Genomic DNA, 9,263 nt, shown 5'->3' on the forward strand with positions numbered 1-9,263 from the left:
CTTCCCTCCAGCCCCTGCCTCCTCTTCCTTCTCCTCCCACCTGGTTCAGAGGCTCTGTGATGCTCAGCTCAGGCCAGTCCTCAGTGCTCACCTCTCCCTTGGGTGATACCAGCGTCTGGGGCTTCCCTTTCACATTTCAGTGGAGGGCTCCACGGTGGAATCTCCCTCCCCACCCCTCCTGGAGCCTGGCATCCCGGCTGCCCTCTGGGAACCAGGAACCGGCCACCTCAGACCCCAGGGGCTCACTGACTCCTGACACCTGCCTCACTCAGGGAGGCCCCAACTCTACCTGCCCTGGGGCTCCACACATCCTGTGTCTCCTCCTCCAGGATGGTCTCTGCCTTCTTCCCTCTGCAGGCTGCTCCTGGTGTTGCATCGGGAGTCCAGGGAAGGACATGCAAATCAAAGCCTTGGTGCCATAGCACCACACGCTCATTAGGACGGCTTCTATGTGTTTCACGTAGTCTCAGGGAAAGTCACAAGTGTCTGGAGGAAGTGGAGAGATTGGAACCCCGTGCAGGGGTGGAGGGTGTACTGGGGGGAAGTTCCTCAGAAAGTAGAGAATGTCTGTGTGACCCAGCAGTCCCGGGGCTCGGGGCGCCGGCGGGAGGAAGGGAAGCAGGGACCTGGCAGCCTGTGTGCTCATCCACACCAGGGCCGTGCACAGTCGCCAGGACAGTCACAGCCTCCTGAAATGTGGAAGATGGAAGCTGAACCAGGGCCAGCGCCAGGCACCCAGCAAGGACTCCACCGGCCAGTCGGGCGTCGAGGATGGAGGAAAGAGCCCCATGGCCAGGAAGGCGGGTACCCCAGGAACTAGAATCTGCAATGAACTGAGCTCTCCCCTTGAGGCTCCAGGAAGGGGGGTGACCCCGTAGACGCCCCCTGGCGGCCCCCTGGTGACCCTGCGTCAGGCCTCTGGCCTCTAGAACTGACCTGTTGCTGTGGCTCCAGTTTGAGCTCACCTGTTGTGGCAGATGAGGAGCTCAGACCCCTGTATCTGACACTGTTCTCAGTGACTCCCAACCTTCTGGAGACGGATTCCTGTCTGGCCTCATCCCCTGACATTTCATCCCAGACCTCTGAGCACCAGTGCCCGAAGCCCAGCCTGGCCACATTCTGGATGCATGGGCTTCACGTCTGAGGCTCTGCAGTGGCAGGTGGGTTTTTGGCAGCGCCCAGCCCCAGCTGCTCATGTCACACTTGTATCTCTGACATTGCAAACCCTGCTCCTAAGAGTCAATGTGTTTGACTCTTTGTCAATGTGTTTGGCGGGATGAGCACTGGGTGTTATGCTATATGCTGGAAAAACTCAAGTTTTTCCATCTGCCCCGTGGCTCTGGTGTTAATCAGATGGAAGCTTACCTTGACTTTTATTTGTTTATATTCACACCAAGATGTGCTTTTCCCATATTTCATGGTATAACTGTGTTTCGGAATATGCAGAACACTCGTGGGTTTCAAAAGCTAACCCCCCCCTGAAGTGGTGCGTTCGGGAATGATCCACCTCCTTCATCCCCTTCACCGAGTGCTCCCACACAATGCAGGTGACTATGTTTGTCAGATTCTGGTTTTCAGGATGAACAGTGATCCCTGGAAACCCCTGTGCATGTCCACAAACACACCTCACATGTCAGCAGACATGTCATGTTGTTTCACTCCTTTCTTAGAAGGAAGTTAGCCCATTAATGTGAGTACTGTGCACCGTGCTTTCTACCCTTCCAGATTCCTACGGCTCCTGTAAGAAGCTCCCACACTCTCGGTGCTGGGAACTGTGTACACTCATGCCCCTGTGGTTGTTTGGATGAGGACTCAGACAGGGTCTCCTTGTAGCGGCTAAAGTTGCTAAACAAACACTCATGAACAACAACGGATCAAAGAAAAAAACTAACAGAAACAAAAAAAAAATTCTCTAAAGAGACAAAAACAGAAACACACATACCAAAATTTATTTTGGGGCTGCTGCAAAAGCTTTTCAGAGAGCAAAGTTTATCATCATGAATGCATCTCTTAAGAAATTGGAAAGATCTCAAAAACACAAGCTAACTTTACACTTTGAGGGACAAGAAAAAAATAGAGTAATACCAAAGTTAGCAGAAGGAAGGAAGGAGAGATGAGAGTAGAAATAAATGAAATAGAGACACCCCCCACCCCCCCAAATAAAAAAGATCAATGAAACCGAGAGTTTGTTATTTCAAAAGATAAACCAAATTGGACAAACTTTTAACTAGACCACCTAAAAAGAAAAATGAGAGAAAACTCAAATAAAATTGGAACTGAAAGAGTAAGCATTATATCTGACATCACAGAAATAGGTAGAATCGTAAGAGCGTACCACCAATGACTGTGTGCCCACAGATGAGACAACCTGCAAAAAATGGATCAATTCCCAGAAACACACAACCTACCATGACTAAATCAGGAAGAAATAGGAAATCTGAAGAAACCAATAACAACCAAGGACACCAAGTCAGTCATCAAAGACTTCAACACAGATAAGTCCAGGACAGCAGACGACTTTGCTGGAAAATTCTCCTGAACATCCAAGGACGAATGAAGGCCAATCCTTCTCAAACTCTGCCCAAAAGTGGAAGAGGAAGGGGAAACTCTCAAACTCATTCTTCAAGGCCAGGGTTATCCTGATGCTAAAGTTAGATGAAGTCACTACAGTATAAGAAGGAGGAGGAGGAAGATGAGAAGGAGAAGAAGAAGGAGGAGGAGGAGGAGGAGGAGGAGGAGGAGAAAGAGGAGGAGGAAAAGGAGGAAGAGGAGCAGGAGGAGGAGGAGGAGCAGAGGGAAGAGGAGAAGGAGGAGGAAAAAGGTGGAGAAGGAGGAGGAGAGGAGGAGGAGGAGGAGGGGAAGAGATCAAAGTTTTTATCTCTCCATCATCACTCAGGATCAATTCCCGGACAGATCATTCTAGCTGGCATTATTTTCTTTTCAATGTGTTAATTAGTCTTGAATTTGGATGTCTAAGTATCTTCTTGGACATAAGGTTTAGGAAATTCTCAGTTATCATTTCTTTTTTTTTAATTTATTTTTTATTGGAGTTCAATTTGCCAGCATATAGCATAACACCCAGTGCTCATCCCGCCAATTGCCCCCCTCAGTGCCCGTCACCCAGTCACCCCCACCCCCCCACCCACCTCCCTTTCTACCACCCCTTGTTCGTTTCCCAGAGTTAGGAGTCTCATTATATGGTCTCATTCATTTGGGGAATATAAAAAATAGTGAAGGGGAATAAAGGGGAAAGGAGAAAAAATGAGTGGGAAATATCAGAAAGGGAGACAGAACATGAATGCAGCTATTTTGAAATCATGGTCAGCTACATGGCAAAATTCCAAGTCTTAAATCGGTTACCGGAAGACTGTTCTCTTTTGGTGATGATGTGTGTCTTTGATTCCTCAATTTCTCACATTCCTTGGAGCCTCGCATGTTTTAGCATTTGAAGTGGCAGTCATTCCACAGATATTTAGTAGTTGTCTTGTGTGGGAGACATTTTTCATTGGTCCCACTTATAACCTGATACTTTCTCCAGCTTTGCACGGATGCACAAAATTCATAAGCTTATATTTCCTTTCTAGCTCTTGCAACCCACCAGGCTGGCTGCTGGAAACTCTCCTTTAAAAAAAAAAAAGAAGAAAGATTATTTATTTATTTATTCATTAGAGACACAGAGATAGAGAGAGGCAGAGACACAGGCAGAGGGAGAAGCAGGCTTCATGTAGGGAGCCCAGGATCACGTCCTGGGCCAGAGGCAGGCGCTCAGCTGCTGAGCCACCCAGGTGTCCCTGGGAACCTCTCTTTGTTTTGCTACAAGTTTGTGGTTTCTCTCTTGCCCACAGACCTGGATTTGTTTTCTGAGCCTGCACAAAGATCTGGCCACAGCATGCAGTGAGGTGTGAATTTTCACACTTGAGGGTGGGGTGTGCCCTTGGGCCGAGGCTCGGGGTGTGGGGGGCAGATCTCCCAGCAGCTCAGAGACAGGCTTCCTGCTGGGGTCCTGAACACAGTCAACAGGAACCACATCTGTTTAATGCCCTTGGACATTTTTATCTGCCTTTTTCCCTGTCTCCTGCTCCCCCTACCCAGTGTAGAGGTCCTGCTTCAATACTCTGGGTGTCTCCAGCAGGCCCACACAGCTGGGGAGGCCGGGAAACCACTCACCGCTGTCCCATTTCATGTTGGCTAGTTCAGCAGCCCCAACCAAGCCCCCTTGTTGGCAAAGTTCCTCTTATCCTCTCAAACGGATCTCCATTCCCTTCATTTACAACAAAAGGTCAAGATACACACGTCATTTGTCATTTTTAAATATATGCACCCTAACACTCAGTGGGTGTCTCCGGGTCTCTGTAAAATGTTCAATTACGTATCTCTTTAGCTGTTGCAGGCATTACCCTCGCTTCTGTCCTTCTGACAATTACAACACGTCCTCGTTCTATTCTCCAAGCATCTCGAATTCCCATGCAGCCTGGTCTCTCTATGCTGCATTTCTGAAAATCCCTCAATACCATATTCCAGTTTTGTAAATGGCTCTTCAGCTATTGTCTTGTCCTTAATGGAATGAGTTTTTTTGAATAGGATAATTTTACTGGATTTTTCATCTCTAAAATTTCTTAAGTGTTTCAAGAATCACCTATTCTTCTGCAACATAATTTATATTCTTGCATCAAAAATCCAATATCTCAAAAAAATAAATGATTCAAATAATTAAAATTAAAATAAGAAAATCCAATATTTCCTTTTATTTTCTCAGATATTTGAATATGCTTAATTTTATTTTCATATTTTCCTAATGATTCTATATCCTTGTATATGGTAATTCCTATTAATCAGTAGCTTATTGTCCATAGCACTGTTTACCATTATCAGGACCACCCTCTCATGTCCATTCTTGTTGGACGCTCTCCTCCTACATACCCGTTCGTACAAGAAGGGTTTCTCCTGAGGCTGTTCTGGGAGTCAGGCTGAACTTGAGAGACAATTGCAGCTTCTGATCCGTGGTGTCTACTCTTTCAAATTCAGCATCTGCTCAGGGTTGTATTAGGCAGGGATGGGTCTGATGCAAGCCTCAAGTTCACGTAAGAGAAAAGCTACAGCAAAACTGTTTCACACATATATAGCGGATGTGACTCAGAGCTGGCTTGAGTCAGTGAACAGAGAAACCCCTGTGCATGTCCACAAACACACCTCACTGGGAGCCCTGCCCCTCGCCTGCCTGTGAGGACCCTGGAGTCCCTCTCTGTGTCTGCACAGGTGGAGGCCTCTGCTTGATGGCCTGATGATGGGCCTGGGAATTGGCAGCTGCTCTGCCTTGTTCTCTGTTCTGTCTTGTGGTTCTCTATGATTTGGAGAACTCTCATTTCTCTGTTCCTGCATATGACTATCTCTACACACTTCAGAAATATGGTCAGTAGCACTTATGTGGTATGTGGAGTCCATGAGGAGTCTTGACTGGGTCCAAATTATGGGTCTGACCCCATAATCTCCCATGTACCAAACTCCATTTAACCTGTTCTGAAAACTAACAGTGATGGATTCCCCCTCCCCCCTGAACTAGGAACCACTGACCCCCCGCAACTACTCTGAGGAGTGGGGTTCAGGACAATAAGACTTGTAGACAGGATATTATCACCCTGGGTCACATAGACAAATGGATAATAGATGAATATTTAGATAAAGGATAAGTTTTTCTTCAAAATCAGAGCTCTAAACCAAATATGTGCTCCATACAGCTTACAGACAGGACCCCAGGATGGATGGAGAGGATGGCTCTGCCCCAGGAACAAGGGGCAATGATGTGCTGGGAGGGACTCAAGGCTGTGTTCCCATAAAGGGGATATGGACAATGGCACAGGAAAAAAGAGAAGTCCATGGAGGCTGTGTTAGAAAGAAAGCCCAGGCTCTGGGGTCAGGAGAGGGGCTGTGTTTCTTTCCCTATTTGCCTACATTTCTTTGGGTTCATTGTCGTGGTGACCTAGATCTGAGGTGAGCAGAGATATTGTACGTCTATCTGTGCTGACATGAGCTCCACAGCACAGCAGGAACCCATGTCCCCTTAAGCATTTCTGGGCCTGGGGACCCCATCCATGATCAGAACCCCAGGGATGTGCTAAGGTTAAAGAACCCCATGGGGGAGGCTCTGGGAGGGAAGTACATGCCCTGGTCTCCTCACCTGGACAGGACATCTGAGAAAGTCTCAGGAATCACTGGCTGCACCATCATAGACCTCAGAGCCAGGCTAGGGGACCTGGGGACCGGGTGTTCCCCTTCCTGTAGTCACATCCTGCTAATGTGACAACCCCATTATGGGTAAGACTGGCCTCCAAGTACCCACACCTTGTGCGTCTGCCTATCCTCTGGGCCTCATGGTCCTATCATCTGCAGGGCCAGGGCCAAAGACAGGAGACACCATGACCCCCACCCTCATGGCCCTGCTCTGTTTAAGTGAGATCTGAGGAGGGGAGGGGACACCCTAGTCTGGGAGGGACCCATCCCACAGCCAGGTCCTGGTCTGCCAAAGATCTCAGGCTCAGGAGGCTCATGGAGAGGAGGGGTTCAGCTCAGGATTTGAGGCAAACCTCTCACAGGGACTCTCTTCCAGGGCTGAGTATGAGCTCCAGGACGCGAGTGCAGGCAGGTGAGTCTGTCCCCAGGGGGTCCCAGTCCCACCTCCTCACTGAGAACAGGGACCACCCACCAGGCAGGGGCTGGTGATCAGCAGCTCTGGGCAGACAGAGTGGGGATACCTGGGGGGTTGGGGCTGAGCTGGGAACCGGGGGTGCAGAGGGTCTTGTGACCCAGCCTCTGTTTCCTTCCAGGGACCCTCCCCAAACCCACCATCTGGGCTGAGCCTGGTTCTGTGATCCCCTGGAGGACACCAGTGACCCTCTGGTGTCAGGGAAGCCTGGAGGCCAAGGTATATCGCCTGCATAGAGAGAGACAATCGGTGACTTGGGACAGACAGGAGTCACTAGAGCCCAAGGACAAGGCTAAGTTCTCCATCACACACATGACAGGTGTATATGCAGGACAATATTACTGTTACTATGGAAGCACCACTGAGTGGCCAGAGCCCAGTGACTCCCTGGAGCTGCTGGTGACATGTTGCGAGCCCATTCAGGGCCCAGCCCCAGGTGCTGCCCTCAGGAAGGGGGTCTGCTCTCAGGGTGTCACCCTCTCACAGCCGAGTCCTGGGGATCATGTGGGGGGATCTGAGCCCCATTTAACACAGCCCCTCCTCTCACCTAGGATTGCATGGCAAACCCAACCTCTCAGTCCTGCCCAGCCCTGTTGTGCCCTCAGGAGGGCATGTGACCCTCCAGTGTGATTCATGGACAGGATTCCGCAGGTCTGTCCTGATGAAGGAAGGACAATGCCAGCACCCCTGGACCCAGGACTCCTAGCGAGCACCTAGTAGGGGGATCCAGACCCTGTTCCCTGTGGGCCCTGTGGCCCCCAGCTTCACGTGGATGTTCAGATGGTATGGTTATAACAACATCCCCCAGGGTGGGGTCCTTCCCCAGTGACCCCTTTAAGCTGCTGGTCTCAAATAAGGAAGTCAGATTTTTGTCCCATCCATGGTTTGAGGCACCAGACAGGTTACTGGGGTCTTTGCTCCCAAGGGAGCCCCAGATGAAGGGGGGATGGTGAGGGGACCATGGAGCTCACAGATCAGAGAATCAGAGGGTGAGGGACATGAGACCTGGGGTCAGGATGGGAGAAGGGAGGTTTGGGGAGAATCAGCCCCTACAATCCACAGCTGGTCTTCTCCCAGGTGTGTCAAGGAAGCCCTCTCTCCTGACCCAGCAGAGCCCTGTTGTGACCTCTGGACTCTCCCGTGCCTCTCTGATGTTGGCTATGACAGATTTGCTCTGTCCAAGGAGGGGCATGTGGCCCTTCCCAGTGTCATGGCCGGCAGTCCCAGGCTTGGCTCTCTGGAGCAGACTTCCTTCCCCCTGGGCCCAGTGAGACCCTTCCACAGGAGCTGGTACCCATGCTATGGTGAACAACCTCTCCTCCCAGTGGTTGGCCCCCAGTGAACCCCTAGACATCCTGATCGCAGGTGAGGGGCCATGGGTGCAGGTAAGGCCCCAGACTCTGCACAGGTTCCTGTGAGGGAATCCCAGGTGATGGTGGCCAGGGCCAGGGGTGTGAGGTCCCCAGGGAGGGAGGAGACAGAGAGAGAGACAAGAGATGGAGATGGGAGAGACTCAGAGGACACAGACAGACTCAGGTCAGGCCAAGGCTGGACCACCCCTCACCCACCCTTCCTCTCTCTAGGACAGTTCCCCTACACACTCTTCCTCTGGGGGCAGCCGGGCCCACGGTGGCCCCAGGTGAGAATGTGACCCTGTGGTTCAGACAGGAGGGTTGTGAACACTTTCCTTCTGTTCAAGGAGGGGGCAGCTTATCTCTCCTACTACTACCCCCAGCCCCCCGACTGCATTTTAAAGTACCAAGATGGGCTGTACCAGGCTGAATTCTCCCTGAGTCCCGTGACCTCAGCCTGTGGGGGAACCTACAGGTACTACGGCTCATCCAACACCTCCTCTTAGCTATTGTCACATCCCAGTGACCCCTGGGAGCTCCTGGTCTCAGGTGAGGGCCCCCTCACCCTTTCCTGTCTGAGCTCCACCAGCTCAGGACCCACATCTCAGGAAAGTCCTTCAGTAAGAGATGTAGGAGCATTGGAGGCTCCACAGAGGAGGGTCCAGCCCAGGAGAGAGTGGAAAAAGCTACAGCCTCCACCTGGGGTCCCCCATTCTTCAGTCTCAGCAGAAGTAAGGAGTAGGCTGCTGCATGAGAGGTGGGTGAGCGAGGATGATCCTGAATAGACACAGGTCTCCCACAAACCTTTGTTTGTGCCTCCATATCAGAGAGCCTCCATATCAGAGAGGCTGCCTCCATATCAGAGAGCCTGAACCATGGTGTCAGCTCCACAAACACTCTCCTAAGAGAAGCCTCCCTGCCTGTGGCACTGCTCTGCTTCCCTCTGTGCCCCCTGGGGCTCCCTCCCTCAGGGGTGCCCACATGAGCCTGAGGAGGGGCCATTCTTGGCTCATGGAAGTCCCCAGGGATGCTGTACCCCGAGTCCCTGAGAACTTGGTGTGCACTCTGCATTGTGTATGGAAGCTTGTCCAACATCCCGGTGCCTGCTTCTCACACCTTCTAGAGTGACACCTGCACGCACTATGACAGATGTAACTAATGTGACAGAGATGTCAGACTCAGAAACACTCTTTCTATTCCTGTGTCCACTG

The 9,263-nt window shown here is 51.0% G+C and overlaps 1 pseudogene; it reads left to right on the plus strand.

The window, feature by feature from the left end:
• Nucleotides 1-6,410: 6,410 nt before the first annotated feature.
• On the plus strand, nucleotides 6,411-8,787 carry LOC119870278 (annotated as a pseudogene).
• The last annotated feature ends 476 nt before the right edge of the window (nucleotides 8,788-9,263 follow it).

This window comes from Canis lupus, chromosome 1 (assembly GCF_011100685.1).
Source record: "Canis lupus familiaris isolate Mischka breed German Shepherd chromosome 1, alternate assembly UU_Cfam_GSD_1.0, whole genome shotgun sequence".
Classification (NCBI taxonomy): Eukaryota; Metazoa; Chordata; class Mammalia; order Carnivora; family Canidae; genus Canis; species Canis lupus.